This window comes from Schistocerca nitens, chromosome 2 (genome assembly GCF_023898315.1).
Source record: "Schistocerca nitens isolate TAMUIC-IGC-003100 chromosome 2, iqSchNite1.1, whole genome shotgun sequence".
NCBI classification, from domain to species: Eukaryota; Metazoa; Arthropoda; class Insecta; order Orthoptera; family Acrididae; genus Schistocerca; species Schistocerca nitens.
Genome location: NC_064615.1, coordinates 508905761 through 508924205, shown reverse-complemented (window position 1 = coordinate 508924205; position 18445 = coordinate 508905761).

Here is an 18445-nt window from a genome sequence, read left to right as displayed (position 1 = left end):
TATTAACGCGTCGGGCGGTTCCGAAAATGCAATGGGGAATACTTCAGACGAAATGCAAAACAGCACGAACGGCCTCACATCAGAGCCACAAATTAATGTGCCTCCAACTAACCAAATTGATTTGGCAGAACTCGTGAAAGCCTTATTACAACAAAATAAAGAATCGTTCCGAGAACAAAAAGAACTATCAAAAAAATTGTTCCGAGAACAAAAATTATCCGAAAAATCGATCCGCGAGCTAGGCGAACAAATAGACAAAAAATTAATCCAGCAGACAAATAAAGTTGACAAGTCGATGCAGAAAGTGTCCGATGATATCTCACAAAGAATAAACAATCTGGCAAGTGAAATAAAAAGTGACATTATGAAAGAATTAGGCCGCACATTTGAACAAATCGACGACCGTCTGCAAGCCCTAGAACAGAGCAAGCGGTGTGGCGAGGCCGAATCTAAAGAAAGCGAAGAACGGCTACTTAGGAATTTCCAAGAGCTGAGAGAACAATGCCAAAGAGATCGTCAGCAGGTACTCTCGAGGGTCCAGAAGGCTGAAACGCATTGTCCCACGGTCGTTAGCAACACAATAGCGGACAACAGTTTAGCGATCCACGCGTTGGAACAGGAGGTCGAACAATTGAAGCAGACTGGGGCGGAGGACAAGAGACAAATAGATGAGAAGATCGCGGCATTAGCGGACATTGTAGGCACGATGAAGCTGACGGAAAGCGAGAACAATATCACACAGGCAGCGGCCGCAGAGACCGAAGAAGTGCGTTCGCTTCTTAAATTCCAGAAGGGACAGTTTGAAGTGAACAGACAGCACAAAGCTGTAACAGGCGATTTACAAGAACGCGTGGCGCATCTGGAAAACCGCATGGCGTGTGATTCCGAACTCGCCAATAGCAATAAAAATAGCCGTACGAACAGTGCAGAGAGGGACTCCGGCCACGAGGGAGATTTTGACGACAGGGAAGAATGTAATTTAAGGGGCAGACATGAGACAAATAGAAACATTCAAGGGCCTCGCCAGGAGGAAATGCGGGGATTTGATTTCAAACATTTCCTTACGGTAAGAAAATTTGAGATATTCCGAAATTCTCAAAAAGGCATACATCCACGAGCATGGCTCGAGCAATTTGAGTTCTGTCTTCCTCCCGACTGGGCAAGTTCACATAAAATAGAGTATATGTGTGGCTATTTGGAAGGCGAACCGGCGAGTCGTATGAGGTCGGCAGCGCGTCACTGCAACTCCACTCGGGAGTTTCGACAAGCCTTTCTCTCCGCCTATTGGTCGGAAGCGGCACAAGATAGGGTCAAACATGGCATAATTATGCTACCAAATTTGAACCAGTCTGGTTTCGGCAGCCCTGCACGCCTATTCGACCACATGCTGCAGGCAAATCAATTTTTATACGACCCATACGGGCCTGCGGAACTAATTAGGATATGCATCACCAAATTGCCGATGCACTTGCGGCACGTCATTCTTGCGGGACGATGCAAAGAGGACGTGGAAACGTTTAAAACGCTTCTCCAAGAGTTGGAATACAATACACCAGAATGCCCGCCTAATCAGGCACAAAGTTATTACGGGGCTCAGCAGCGCGATCGCAGTCGTGGCCGTATTGCTAATCAACGGCGTGACTGGTCGTCGCGACGCGAACGAAACAATAATCGGGACCGGCCGTATAGAAACTGGGGTAACAGTCGCGAACACAGGTGGAACAACAAAAATGATAGAGGATGGGGACAAGATCGTGAACGCAACAGGTACGGCAACCAGCATCGTTACTACGATGAACACGGTGGGAGTAGAATTGTAGGCGGAGCCCCACATGATGTCGAAATTCGGCCGGCCAACCCCAGACATAATCCAACAAATGGGAATGAACGAAACCGGCAATGACAAATGATCAGCCCAGAAGGCGCCAATCGGAACAAATGAGCGACATGGCAAATGAGTACATAGGATTTATAGAGAGGAGAATGAATTGATTAGTTTAAATTTGTGGCGTATGAATTTTGAATAATATGTTAGTAAAAATAATGATAAAGATATTTTTATGTGATTGATTGAAGTGATGTTGTTAATTTGTTTTCTTTCCTTGTGCAATTAGGATTTAGGTTGGTTCTAATGTGAACATAAAAGGTTTCCTTGTGAACGAGTAAAATGCTGTTTGTTTTTTTTGTGTAAATTGAATGGAGTCGCTCCTGAGAGAAGCAAGATCGTTGCTGAATTAATGCAAGAACTCAGGGGAATATCCGATCTGTGGATATTATGGGTCTGGCAAACCCAGGTCCCCAGCTGTTAGTAGCCTTGTTTCCGATTTTCTGTTTTCAGTGCTACTATCTATCTATTACTATTCTATATCTGTCGGTATAAATGAGGATCTCTTACTATAGTATGCGTGCTGTATGAAAATTTTAAGTTACGAGAACTCTGAGAAAGGAATGAGTAAGTTTGGAATCTTGAAAACAGGATGTGATAATACGATTGTTTAACCATTGGCTTCCCAATATACGATGATTTGTTAATATTGGTGATATATGTCTTTTTTGTTCTTTATAGCTGAGTACGTAAAGTGATGTCTGTGGATTTCGTAAGTATATTGATTCCCTTCAAGGTGAAAGAAGAATTGTGGTTTGTGTAATTTACGTGGCTCTGAAATATTATTGTGGTAGTCAAATACGAGCAGTTTTTCAGCAAATGGAGAATGGAACGGAAATATGGATCCTTTTTGTAGTCTTGATTGATGTTGAGCCAAAGCCTAAAAAAAAAATTATTCTGCGTTAATACTTGTCCTAGAAAAGCGACGTTTATGTGTTTTGCTGATGCTGTGAGCATTACAGCCTACTGTTTTCGCTGGTGCGGGATGCACTGCAGCCTATATGATGTGTAATGAGGAAATTTCCCTCTTGAAGGTAGAGGATGATTAAATAATTTTGATTATGGGAACGAAGGAAAGCTTGGTTTAAGGTAATAAGGATGAAGCAAAACATTTGTCATTTAAACTGCAGGAGGATTCGGAGCTTTTGTGTCTGTTGTAAGTTCAAATATGTAAAGATGAAACTGTTTTACAGAATAGAGGTCACCACAATTTTGCCATTCATGAGAAATGAATCCAGAATAACCACCACAGGCGAAATAACTGATTTGAAGGCGAAAGGTAACGTAAAGAAGGAACGAAATCGAAGCAAAATGGGTAAGAAAATGTAATATAACCTGTATAATTAAAATATTTTACCTTCTCAGAGCCATCTGTGTGATTAATTCTTGTAATAACGTAATTTTAGATGAAATTTTCTTACTGTGTTATGTGTGAATATATGAGTATGATAAATGTATAATTGCGAGTCTCTTTTCAGGTGTGTGAACTGGTATAAATGTTTTTGCGTGTAAATAACCATTGTTCTTTTTACTGTGTATGTTTAAGGAAAGTTTCTCCATATTTATCATGTGACAAGACGTAGGCAGCGAGCGTAAAGAAGAGGACAAATTAGAACATTGCTGTAGTGGTGTATACACGGTGTTGGAAGTAGCATTGAAGTAGCTTGTTGGATTAATTAGTAGTGGATAGAAGTAGAATTTAGAGTAATGCATGTTTACGGGTAGTTAGTTTGTAGAATAGACAACAGGTGTGGATGTGTGTGTGTAAATAACATGTGAACCCCATGCTCTCCTAACCTATACTTGCGCAAGACATAACCCTATTCATTTTAGTGAATTAATTAGTAGCATTTGATTTATTAAAACGTAAGTGAACCACATTAGTGATGTGGATTTAAATATGATATTGTCAGTTCATTTAATTTTAATTTTTTTACATTGTCAAGTCATTTCACTTTTATCTTTTTATATTGTCAAGTCATTTAACTTTTAATTTTATATTGTCGATTCATCTCACTTTGTTCTTAAAAATTGTGAAAGACAATACTAAGTGGTATTATGTATGACATTGTGTAATCACATAAGGATGATAAAAAAATTTCTGTGAATGCAGTTGAGAACGTGAAAGCGAACCGGCAAAACTCTTAAGAGACAGCGGGAGCAGCCAGGTAGTTGTAAACTGGCGGGTTTCCCAGCGGGACACGCTGTCAGCCAGGCCACTTTGGGAGCGCGGCCGACAACAAAAGAAGGATGGGACGCCGCAAACACTTTCCCTTTACCTGCAGCTAATGGGCGGCCGCCCGCGCGACCCTAGCTGAAGGGAATGACCTGAGATCGGCGAGCGGTCCACCGCGCGGAAATCCATCTCCTGGCAACGCACGCGACCGTGACGAGACGGCCGCGGAGAAACAACACAAGGGGCGTGGAACCTTTTGACAGGTACTGTCCAAAGAAACTTGCAGACGTCAACGACGCCTATCGACATTTCCTGATGGATGCCCACTGTCAAGCGACAGTAATTCATGGTTAGATGTTCTCTGGTCGCTAAGGGTGACACGAAGAAGAGCCATTGAAGTGTCATCCTTGCCCAGGAATATCAACCTGGCATGTCAATCGAGGATACTGCACGAATTTGACAATACAAACAGGGAACAAAATCGAGATGTTCGTGACACAAGAGAAACTTCATGAGAGGGCAGAGACGGCGGGATCGCACGCAACAGATGGACAAAAATTCCTACTGACAGCTGCGGCGACGAACCCCCTCCCCCTCCCCTTATATTGTGCCACGGAACAGTGGAACTAGTGAGTGTATCAGTGAACAGTGATTATACGGTTTTTAGTTCAATGCATATACGTGTGTTTCTGTCACAGAAACTTTGACTCGTGTGTTTTGCAGGGACTCGATTTATTGGTCTTTATTAAACTTTGACTCTTGTATTTTGCAGGTGTTCTATATTTTTTTAAAAACTTTGACTATTGTATTTTGCAGGTGTTTTATTTATTGGTGTTTTGTTTTAGATGTTGACTATTGTACTGTTTTATTGATCAATGTTTGTTCTTGTGTTAGGTATTAGATCTGTGATATTTTGTTTCGAAAATTCATTGCTTTGGCACTGCTTCCTTTATGAGTCAGATAGCTATTCATTCTCATTGGACTGTGATCGATTAGCCTTTGCATGGGGCATATTTATTGTGAGGAACCCCTTAAGGGTAACAATCACACAATTATTGTACTTTCAGTATAATGACACAGTGCTCATTGTTTGCTAACTGAAATATTGTAGAGTGATTAAATTAGTGCCACATAGTTAGGTTAATTCTACAGATTATTAGTTTTATAAGATATAGAATTTTTTTGCGATAACCACTTAGTAAAACATGTTTTTTTGTCGATTTTTTTGCTTTTGCGAATTGTGCATTGTAATGTTCTACTTTATGATACTGATGTTATTTGATGTTCTTTTTTTTAATTGCTGTGGCACCTTTGCTATTTTCATAAATTTTGCCTGTTAATAAACAGTCATAAATTTGCCTGTGATCAGTTGGCTCTTGCAATGAGCAAATACTGGTGAACTCCATAAGGGTAACAACCAGAAATTGTTTTCATATTAATGACACAGGAACCATTGTTTTTACTTGCTGACCGATTTAGGTCTACATGATCTTTTAAATAGGTGTCACAGATTGTGTGTTTTTATTTTTCTCTCTTTGAAATTGGTAGATTGTAAAGATGTTTGAAATTATTGTGTTTTAGCAAGTAGCTGGTGACCTTTTGCCTTTTTCTTTACACTTTTGGTTTAAGTAGGGTGTGAGAAGCCTGCTTGGGAATGTCCTAGCATGGCCAGAAAATTCCCTGCACAGTCTTTTCCCGGAGCGTTGGGGTTATGAAAGGTCTCTGTTGGATTCCTTTCATGTTTAATTTCTCAAAATTGTTGTCTTTTAAGAAATAAATTCCTCTTCTAAATTTACTGTGGCGTTTCTGACTATCTGGGAGGAGACTGAGTAGTGGAACGTGTTACTTTTACACGTAAACAAGAACGATCCGTCACACTACTACACTTTAAAGCACAGTTTATATGTAATTCTTATATGTAATTCATGTCACACAGTCTCATACGGAACCTACATCCGCTTTCTGTTATATACTGTATATGATAAGATACTGTCATCCCCCTTCCCTTCTGTGTGAGAGGATGAATGATCAAATGTGTTTGTAGCTGCATGCTTGAGGGTAGCAGACAAGGCTGTCTGCTAGAGAACAGTAGGACCAACGTTGAAACAGGTAGCTACGGTTCCTAAAAGCAGAGAGGTTTCCATTCTTAGTATGGTCCGGTCCGTCCCCTGTCATGTTGGTATAGGAAGCTGCCCCTCTGGCGCCTTCCGTTGGTCTTTGTGAGCGACTCTCGGGAGCACGCTGGGTAGTTCAGTGGGAGTCTGGCAGTTGGAGAGTAGCAGTCTGGCGGTAGGCAGTTGCAGTCTGGCGGTTCGAGCGTCTGAAATGGTAAGATCTCCGGCCAAGCGCGTGTCTGTTAAGTCCATAGGACAATGGATTTGTTAAGTTCAGGTTAACTGAGAATTTAATCATTTTATTTCGGGTTAGCTTTAAAATAGCTAAGGTTATCTTTAATTGCAGCGGAGTGTAATTCTCGTGTCCAGTTCAGATTAATTGGCGGTAGTTGCTTTGTTATTACTTTGTGAGTAAAGTGGAACCACGTGTTGGTCAGTAACTCTAAGTAAGATCAGTCTTAAAGGCAAATGCTTGTGTGATTATAACGTATCGTCTTGAAAAGATTTTGAATATACCAACTTTTCTTTATGTTCAACCCACGTGGCGTGTACTTTGTGAGACCAGTACCACGTGCTTATATAACTGTTTGACCCATCAGGTTAGTAGTAAGACGTTAGTAACCAGTTCGAGGTTTTTCTTTTGTAATTTGCTTTTCGATCGAATGTATTTTTATTATCTAAATTATTGTGGAGTTATACGCTTTCTGTAAATCAAGTTGACCACGTGGAGCATGTGGTGTAATCACCAAAGTAGCCATCAGCTATTCTTCTTGGGAAGATTTCACAAAGATTTAATGTGAATTTAGTATACCAGTGTGTGGTAATTACATGACGGACAGGATTGTGGTTCGAACGGAAATTCTTTGGGTAAAAATTTGAATCTGTTTGTAGTGATTAACTTTCTCTTGCATGCGTTTCAATGTTCTTTGTGTGTTGTTTTATGAATGCAGTGTTGTATCCAGTCTCCCAATCTTGACTCCATATTTTATGTGTTCCGTAATATTCCAATCTCACAGTCTCACAATCGTAAATAAGGCACCAGCTCAGTTATAACTCACGTATAATATGCTGAAATTTCAATGAACAATCTTTAAAATAAATTTGCAAATATAAACTGATTTCTTTCTTTTTATTTAAATTCTCCTTTTTATATAGATATATTACCGGTTGTTGTATGACTGTAAAAGATTATAATCAATGATAGTCTGATTGGTAATGTGGTAAACCTAGACTAGTTACCCAGTCGTGAAACAGTGGCCCAGTAAACGCACGGTTAACCTCACAAGACAGCTCACAGTTTTAAACCGCTTTCATGGTCTAATTAGCACCCGATTTCAGCATACCAAATTCAAGTCACAATCTTACGCTATTCAACAAGACAAATTAGAGTTACAATCTTTCAATATCCATTATTTAAATTTTCAATCATATGACATTTTTTCTGGTTGGTTTCTTTTATCTTCTGATGGAATATTAAACTGTGAGGTACTAGTGGTACATGCCTTTTGTTGGGAGACCAGCGTGAGCCACCAGTGGCAGGCACGACCCAATGGGAGATGGGCAGTGTGACCACCAGTGGTACACACCACTCGACAGAAGATGGTACTGTAAGCCACCAATGTTACATGCTGCCTGATGGGAAACTCTTGTGTGACACACCAATGATACACACCATCCGATGTGTAACTCCATCATGAGTCACTCTATAGGAACATGCTGCCTGATGGGAGACTCCTGCGTGAACCTCCAATGTTATATGCTGGCCAGTGGGAGACTCCAGCAGCATGAGCCACGATACGAGTCTCCAATGGTGCATGCTGTCTGTGAGCCAACTGATGGGAGACTCCAGTGTGAGGCTCCAATGGTACACACCGCCTGTGAGCCTCCAATGGTACATGCCACCCGATGGAAGCCTCCAGTGTGAGCCACCGGTGGTACATACCATTCGATGGGACACTCAAGCCACTGATAATACACGTCACTCGATTGGAGACGCCAGTGGGAGTCAGTGGTGGTACACGCCAATCGATAGGAGACTCCAGCATGAACCAGTGGTGGTACACATTGCCTGATGGGAGAATCGGGAACTGCCCACCGATGGCATGTGCTGGTGTAAACTTGTCTTGTTCGTTCCGACTTCCCCAGTGATCTCTTCATACGTTTCATCTGACCCTTTCACATTTTGACGAATTTTCTTCAGTTGATGTTGAGACCCACTTCAAATTTCACCTAGCGTCAGTTACAACGCTTTTACTGTGTCGGTATGATTTTTGCATCATATCTGTTGTGTCGCTCATAATTGACGTAAATTCAATTGTAACATATTTTTATCAGTCCTTCTGAATTTCTTACTGCGCCTTTTGGTGTAAGAAACCAATAACAGTATTTCATACAACTATAGTCCTCACATTTCCTTATTGCTTTTACGAGTTCTGAGTACGAAGAAAACGACAAATCACTTATGCCCGTTTTCTGAAGCTCTCTTTCGTCACCTGTTCTTCCTTTTCCGTTACACCGTCTGTGATCCTCAGCACTAACTGATATGTACTCACATCGTCTTTTTCACTTTATCTTCCTGATGATATATTATTGTTCCTTCTCACTGCAAAACAGAATCGTGTCAACGACTGAAAACTCCGGGGCTGATTTGTTGACGGAACTGCTGCGTCTCATCGTGTTTCGCTACTGTATCGTTCATCTCTTTCTAACATACTAACTTTTTTGCCACTCTTCCTCTGTTGATTGTGTGATGTGGGGGCTCTCACCTAAAAGTGAGGCCCAAGCGGTAATTAAGGTCCACTATGTTGGAGAGACGTGAGAGATCGGACGTAAATAATGACACACGCATTCCAACACTACAGTGTATTTATGAAACTGATAATAATTACTAACTCATAACTCAACTAATTTCTAATGATGTTGTACAGACTCATCCACGAATCAAAACATGAACTTGCTCCCACTTTCTTTGTCTAATGCGTGTCGAGTTTTGATTAATTTCCTAGCCACTGTTTGTATTCTAGCTGTGAGTAACAATTCGGAAAGCACACTTGCTGCAGGTAGTCTGAATGTCTGAATGTCTGAATATAACGAAACTAATTCGCATTTTATTCCAAAATCAGTGTCATGTCAGCTGCACCATTTTTTGGCGACACATGAAAATCTGAATTTTATGTGAAGTTATATAGTATCTGTGTTTATATTACGATTAAGCAATCCTCAAGCTGAGCTGTTGAGATCTGTCGTCACTGATATTAATGCGGAATCGTATTACACTGCAGAATACTGACACATATTAATCATCAATATTCAGAAATAATTTGCTTATTGCGTGTAATTAACTGTAATTCGGAGGTAATAACTTCAATTTGTAGTATGGAGTACCACTGACTGTTACTCAAAACATAACAAGGCCCATTAATCACGCACGACATAGCCCCTTTTCAAAATAATTACATAACACGTTTAAACATTAAAAATCACTGTAGCACTTTGGTAGAGAACATGCGACAAAACATTAAGGATTGAGCACATTCACAATGTCATCTTTAACACAACACAGCTAAATTTCACCACACTACACGCAACAATCACGATGAAAGAAAGACGCACACTCATTCGCGCATTAGTTGTATTAGCACAGATGCACTTCAGTTACAATTCACTATCACGTATACTGAATTACGCAGCACAGAAAGTAGAACAGTGACAACGACGCACGTTCAATGTTGTGTCACAAATGGCTATAATTTGTAACTTCAGGTCTCAGTTTTGCTTTCAATGACTCACTGATTCATCTCTGTATTATGAGACAGAAAATGTAGCTCTCACACCGTAAACACAACAACAAAGAATTTAGAATTTCTATGCACGATCTAGTACTGAAATTTATGGAAGCTTATGTTATGACTTTCAGTATCAAACAATAAATATTTTCGTACTTGTTCCATTGCTAAAGCGCTATTCTGTTATTAACAGAAGGCTGGTATGAAAACTACAGCGCTTTACTAGGAATAGTCCAACTGGAGGTGGTATGCCATTGCCTTCCTCCGACCTTTACTTATTTACCAGTCAGTTACAAGGGAACACACAATTTAACGTGGACTCGAATCACGATGTTACTCTTACCAGCAAATTTAAAGTCAACGGGAGAGAAACTTTAAATCATATTTCCCACGGACTGTTTTGTTTGGATGAAATTTTCTCTGTGCTGTGAGCGTGTCTAATAATCTTTCCTAGCTGGAAAACTAAACAAGCTATTCTTGAGTTCTGACAAGTAATTGCCTTTGCAAGCAGGAACACAGAACTTCAGTGCCGTTATCCGAGAAAGACTGCTCACGGAACGAACTTCACACGCTCTGCTACACGGACGGACGCCCCTTGCAACACTATGCGCCCCGCCCCCCCTTCCCCCCCACCACACTATAACAACTGGACCACCAAAACGAAGTCGACAACGTGCTTCGGCGCATTACGTGATTCCAACTCTCGCCATATGAGGGAACGTCCAGCATTGTCGAAACGGATGGTTTTGGTTGTAAGGGCGAACTGACCTCTAAATCTCTGCACACGTTACACTCACTGGTCAATGTTATTGTGACACTGTACTCCTTTCCAATGTGCGTCTTTTCTGGGGTGTACTGGGCCCTGACCATTTTTATCGATGATGATGTGCGATCTCTTCGAACAGCGCAGGTGGAGATGCCCTTGGAACAAGAGGATATTCTGCGAATGGACTGGTCTGCCCATTCCCACTTAAATTACTTCGAGCACGTGTGAGATGCTTTGCGAAGATGAACTGCAGAACGTGAAGATAGATACACATACGGCCACACAGCAGCTGTCAACAACGCTGGTGGAGGAATGGAACGCCTTACCACAAAAAACTTTTTGCCAGCGCTATGGGAGCACACTGCAGAGCAGGCACTGCCGTCCGTGGTGACACTGGTTAGTGTGAGTGTGACTTTTAGACTGGCTCCTAGTCTCGTTTAGGCAAATTTCCGCCTCAGACAACACGATACCAAACAGTTAAAACACGAAAAAATTTACACACGTCATATTCTGGTGGCGCAAACGATTTCCCTTCCATAGGCAACTGACAGCTGCCGCCAAAGGGAGGCCATCCCGCCACAAAAATTAAATAAAATAAATTTGGAAAATCTTGAATACGGCGGACCCTGTACTAGATGGGATTGACGCTAGGAAGAAGAAGAAGAAGAAGCTGTTTATCAAAGACGGAGGCACAAATATTCACACAGAAATCAATCATCTTTGGAGTGGTGCGTTGATTAAACTGCTTAAAACTCCTGATTTTTCTTTTGTAAACGAACATTTGAAAATAGAAGGCATTATGATTCCAAAGTATAAACGATAAGAGAACAAAAGTGAAGTGATCTAAAGACAGAAAAAAAAGATAACCATAGCGAAAAGTGAAAGACATTGCAGAAAAAGAAAACAGAGTGACATAAAATTTTTGAAAACATTATCAGTGATCTTATATTAATCTGCTAATTTAAAAACAGTCTTGATCGCACATTTCTTTTAATCGGAGAGACCGGTTTCAATCCTCAAAGGATCATCTTCAGACTCCAGAACGGCAGGTGGACTGAGCAGTCAGTAAAGCGTCGTGGATCGGCGCAGCCTGCTACATCTACATCTACATTTACATCTACATTTATACTCCGCAAGCCACCCGACGGTGTGTGTCGGAGGGCACTTTACGTGCCACTGTCATTACCTGCGGGACGAACGACTGCTGGAAAGCCTCCGTGTGCGCTCGAATCTCTCTAATTTTACATTCGTGATCTCCTCGGGAGATATAAGTAAGGGGAAGCAATATATTCGATACCTCATCCAGAAACGCACACTCCCGAAACCTGGACAGCAAGCTACACCGCGATTCAGAGCGTCTCTCTTGCAGAATCTGCCACTTGAGTTTGATAACCGTATCCGTAACGCTATCACGCTTACCAAATAACCCTGTGACGAAACGTGCCGGTCTTCTTGGGATCTTCTCTATCTCCTCTGTCAACCCGACCTGGTACGGGTCCCACACTGATGAGCAATACTCAAGTATAGGTCGAACGAGAGTTTTGTAAGCCATCTCCTTTGCTGATGAACTGCATTTTCTAAGGACTCTCCCAATGAATCTCAACCTGGCACCCGCCTTAGCAACAATTAATTTTATGTGATCATTCCACTTCAAATCGTTCCGTACGCATACTCCCAGATATTTTACAGAAGTAACTGCTACCAGTGTTTGTTCCGCTATCATATAATCATACAATAAAGGATCCTTCTTTCTATGTATTCGCAATACATTACATTTATCTATGTTATGGGTCAGTTGCCAGTCCCTGCAGGTCTTCCTGCATTTCTCTGCAATTTTCTAATGCTGCAACCTCTCTGTATACTACAGCATCATCTTCGAAAAGCCGCATGGAAGTCCACCTGCCGTTCTAGTCTGAAGATGATCCTTTGAGGATTGAAACTGGTCACTCCGATTTAAAAAAAATGCGATTAAGACTGTTTTTAATTATTAAAACAGTGTGAGTCGTCGTTAGTCAACGATTCTACTCACTGCGGCCCGCTGGGCGGCACTTCGATTGCTGTCGTAACTGACGTAACTTCATTTATCTATGTTATGGGTCAGTTGCCAGTCCCTGCAGGTCTTCCTGCATTTCTCTGCAATTTTCTAATGCTGCAACCTCTCTGTATACTACAGCATCATCTTCGAAAAGCCGCATGGAAGTCCACCTGCCGTTCTAGAGTCTGAAGATGATCCTTTGAGGATTGAAACTGGTCACTCCGATTTAAAAAAAATGCGATTAAGACTGTTTTTAATTATTAAAACAGTGTGAGTCGTCGTTAGTCAACGATTCTACTCACTGCGGCCCGCTGGGCGGCACTTCGATTGCTGTCGTAACTGACGTAACTTCTTTGGACAGTGCTAAGATTTGTGAGCCAGTACGGCGGTCAGTGGAACGTCGCTCTCTGCTGGTGTGCTAGAGTTGTGGACAGTCAGCGCACAGTACCAGCGCTGGCAGTTACGGGGACGGTCGATTAGTGTATTGCTGTGGTCGTCAAACTGCGGTTGGCAGGCCGCATGCGGCCCGAATCGACTATTCGTGCGGCCCGCGGTTATCAGCCGTATTTTATAATAATACAGTAAAACTTGCTCAAAACGGAATCGCATGGGACTAAAAAAATTTTCCAAATTGGCCAAGTTTGTGGATTACACAAAACTCAGTAGTCTACATGAAATTTGCCAGGTATCATGCACAACAGTATAAATTTCTTATTTACATATATTCACTCCTGCACAGCAGATGTCCATTTACACAGTAATAGAGCAATAGAGCACCAGGCTATTACACTAATTGATGAATAATACAGCATTTTTGTGTTTCTACTCTAACCTTAAATTCGTTTAATGTTGTACGTATATACATATTATTCCCGTGTTTATTTGCTTTACATTTCATTTTCTTCGTGACCAATCAAGGAGGGAATCCTTTTTGAATAACCTGTTCAAAATCTTTTCTTTCCTACCCAATTTTTTGCACTATACGTTAGTTCTAACAGATTGGGAGCATTTTTGTGCGGTGCAAAATTCATAACATCGTTTATACATGCATTAGCTTCTTCAGGCGAATTAATGTTTCTAGGAACATCATTTTCCTCTTCTTCTTCTTCATTAGTTTCTTCCTGATCATCATATTTGTTGCGGGTTTCTATTAAATCTCTTATTGGAGTGAACGTGGAGTGAGATCACAGAAAGTCATTACTTCGAATGCAGTCATGTCCACTACATGAAATGTTTCACATTTTAATTAATTCAGCAATTTCGGCTTCGTTTTCTTGAGTTTCGATAGCCGTCTCGTTCCTGACTTCCAAACACCGTTCTGCTTAACTTCTAGGTAACAGTTTCGTATATTATTTCCTTTAGTGCCAAAGTGCCAAGCCAATCCAGTTTACTGCATCCATAACGGAAACTGACAGTGCAAGAGCATATGAACTTTCGGCTTTTTGTGCAAATATCCCCCTGGTCCATGGTTTGTGTGAGGCTGGTTGAACCTGGTGGGAACCAAGCCAATTTAACGTTTGATAACTTTCGGGTGCGCCTTTTCAGTCACCAGTGGCTTCTCCATTTCACTTAAAAAACACAGCACTACAGTGAGTCTTTACATGGACGTTTTTCCGTCAGTAAACGTTGCACCTGGAATTGCTAGGGATTTTGAGGGCGGTGCGCTATAAAACAGTCACGTTTCATCGGCATTAAAAACGTCTTTCGGTTCATAATTCACAGTTAAAGTGTACAGTATTGTCTTACATTCTGTTGCTACACTTTCCTGCACACCCTTAGCGCCCCCACACTTCATGTTATGCCTATCTTTGAAACTGTCCAGCCATCATGTGGACGCCTTAAACTCCATATTTCCAAGCTCTTAACCTATTTTCAGGACCTCACTATGGAACTTGGGTGCAAATGAAGGTAAGTTTTTCGCCCGCGCACGTAAGAATCATTCCAACACTATCTTGTTAATTTCTCCATTTCCTGTCTTCTTCGCCTTTCTTTTCATTTGATTGTTCCCTTTCACCCATGCATCCCTTATCTTAACCTTGTTTCTTAAAGTATCATAAATTTGTGTTTTATCGCATTTGAAACGCAACATTCTTTCGCGCACAAAGAGCTTGTCTTCATCACTCGCCTCAAATGGTTTAAATGGCTCTCAGCACTATGGGACTTAACATCTATGGTCATCAGTCCCCTAGAACTTAGAACTACTTACACCTAACTAACCTAAGGACAGCACACAACACCCAGTCATCACTCGCCTCGATTGCCTTAAGCTTTTCATTAAATTTTACCGACACATACTTTCTAATAGAATAGTGTTACCACTTAAAGTGCTATTCGTTAACTGAAACTGGTAGTAATTAATTCGTACAGTGTATTTCTATGGAATGCCAGACCTTGCCGGGTAAAACCATTGTTCAGAGTGTTCGTAGGTGCGCAACAGCATTCCAGTGTGCGCCTGCATGCGTCGGTAACAACAGGAAACGCCGACAACCAGAGCGCTCACGAACGAACCATTTCCTTTGATGTACTGCCACTGGGGGTAATTCGTTCGTTGTAGTACAGAGCGGCGCGGTTTGAAGTCCCCACCCGCAGTGCCGCGCTGCACCGAATCACTTTTTCTTGGTTTCGCGCCTCTGAAAAGCACTTTGTGCAGTCTTTGTGTTAGAAGTAGCGTCCTTGCAGAGTCGTGAATACTAATGTACACCGTAGTATAATAGTACTGTATACGCTCTTTTCCGCATTTTTAAACAATTAAGTCTTAAAATTTGCATCTCATTTTCGCGTAAGGCACGTCCCACCTTATAAAAAAAAATTGCATATAAAACTCTTACTGAATGCCACGGAACTGAAATAATTGTGCTGTTTGGGCAGATTTCCAAATTGTACACATTCGGATTTGATAAAGTTCTACTGAACTAGCTTCGAAATGCTAACACTAAGCAGCTACTGTCGTAGCGGTAATTTTTTTGTAGGGCATTGTGTAGAATTATGACAAAAGATCGGAGAAGACTGTTAGGTAACTGAATATTATCTCTCACTTTCATATAAATTAAACGACTTAAGCAGTAGACCCTAGTTGCCGGCGTACTTGAGCGCCTAAAGGCGTGAGCAGACTGCCCGACCGCAAACCAATAAAAATGCGAGTCGTGCATCAGAGGCACCACGAGTCCGCGCCTTCTCAGTTGTCGGTGGGGCGGCGCGCCAGTCCGTCCCGTGTATCAATTTCACTACTGTAGTTCCTGAGATTAGGCAGTACATACAGACGGAAGCGAGCAGGGGAGAGATGCTGTAGCAACTAGCAATCGAATCCAACCACGTACAGGCGGAAAACACGGCGGGGGTCTTTAATTTATAACAAGTATAAACGGGGAAGGTATGTACTTATGTGCAGGCAAAATAATGTTGACAGTGATAGTAAAGGGATGGTTGTGTTTGACGGTCAACAACGCAGTTAAGGCACTTGTCGCGCTGGACTGTGCGTGTTCAGTACGGACTAGGCATCAGTGCAGGTTGTTTACGAGTAGTGCACACTTCGTATTTGCATTCGGAGACCGAGGTCGACGTGCTGTGAAAGACCTAACAGAGTTCCAAAGAGGGCAGATTGCGGGGGACAGATTAGCTGGAGCATCAATAACCAAGACAGCCAACTTACTGAACATGTCAAGAGCAACTGTTTCAACAGTTATGACAGCCTACATAATACGTGGAAAGACATCATCGTGTAGACGTAATAGTGGGCACAAATCAAAACTAAATGACAGATATCGTTGCACACTAACACGAATCGTGTGAAAACAACACAAAACTACGTCGGCTAAAGTGACTGCAGAGCTCAATAAGCCATCTTCGAGACCCCGTATCTATCGACACTGTTCGCCGAGAACTCCATAAAACGAATATTCGTGGACGTGCTGATCTACCGAAACCATTAGTGACGACAACCAACTCAAAGAAGCGTAAAACATGGTGACAGGAGCAGAAATCCTGGACGGCTGATCAGTGGAAACACGTCATATGGGCCGACGATTCAACGTTTTAGTTATTCCGAACATCGGGCCGGCTTTCTGTCAGGAGAACGCCAAAAGAACCTACAATCCCGATTGTTTGATTCTTACGGTTAATCATGGATGGTGTGGGCCACTATAACATGGTATTCTTCTGGTCCCATCACTATTCTCAAAGGCCGTGTTACAACCATCTATTATGTGAACATTTTAGGTGATCAGATCCACTCTATGATGCAAATGTTGTCCCCCAAAAATGACGCCGTATTTCAGGACGATAATGCACCCATTCATACAGCCAAGACAGCACAATCGTGGTATATGGACCATGAAAGTGAACTGCAGCGTCTTCCATCACCAGCACAGTTCCCGGACTCGAACATATTCAAACCCTTGTGAGCGGTAGTGGAGCGCAGACTCCGGAGAAGATTTCCGCCCCCCTCGTCACTACAGGAGTTAGAAAAGGTTCTGATCGAAGAGTGGCGTAACATTCCACTGGATACTACACAATTATTACATGCCCGTATTCCAAGAAGAATCGCAGCTGTATTACAGGCAAATAGGGATCCAACCCCATATTATTAAACCATTCACAATTAACTACAGGTGTTGACATTATTTTCCCTTAGCCTGTTTTGCCTTTGCCCTATATATCTTTTGGTAGTAATAACGATTTTGTTTAGCTCAATTTCCTGGTGCTTCTCTATACCCGGTTATCCAACCGGAAAAAGGCGACGTACAACTGAACGCGGAATCCGGAACACGTTTCGTTTCTGGCGAATCTCCACTATCGTTGAGAGGTGTTTGCTAGATTATACAAACAGATACAGACGTCCGTGGATTCTATGCCGCGACCTTTCGGTTGTAAGACATGTGCTTGACCACCAGGCTGTGCTCGGATTATGCTCAAGCTTCGCTGCTATCAGAAGTTGCAGCGGCTTACAGGTAATTCCAAAGCCATCGTTTCACTGCGGTGGCGTTTATTTCATCATAGCTCAGGCACTTTCCACGAAATATATATATATATATATATATATATATATATATATATATATATATATATATATATACACTAATGTTAAGAGCTGCTTGGTAACTTCAACCGCCTCCATGCCTCCATCCAGACAGATAACGAACTCCATCCAGACATTTACTCCTCTTATCAACTTTAAACCCGCCCCACCCAATGTACCTCGTCAGAGTTCCCTCACCCTCCCTTCCCTATTTTCTCTCCACCACCCCTTTTTCTCCTTCCACCTTCCTTTCTCTAGCCCCTTTTTCCCATCAAATTTTAGCCTCACTAATACTCCTTATTTCAAACGCTGTTCTATCCCAAAAGCAACTCCTAACCCTTCGACACATTCGCACCAGTCCCTCATCCATATACTGCCTCCCTTCTACCCTCCTCAACGACCAACCGCTCCCGTTCACCAACAGACTACCTGCCCAGAGCATGTCCTTCCAGATTTACAGCCATTGCACTGCTTCTGTTTAACACCGGTATTCTGCATCAAGATTTTTGGAATGTTTTTAACTGTAATCTTATTGTGTTTCTTTTTTTACCTTTTATTACAACTGTTTTTAATAAAAGCGAAGGAATCCATATCTCTTACATATATAAACGTCCATTTTGTTTTTACATTTAAATTCTTTTAAATTAATTATAAATATATTACCTTTCTG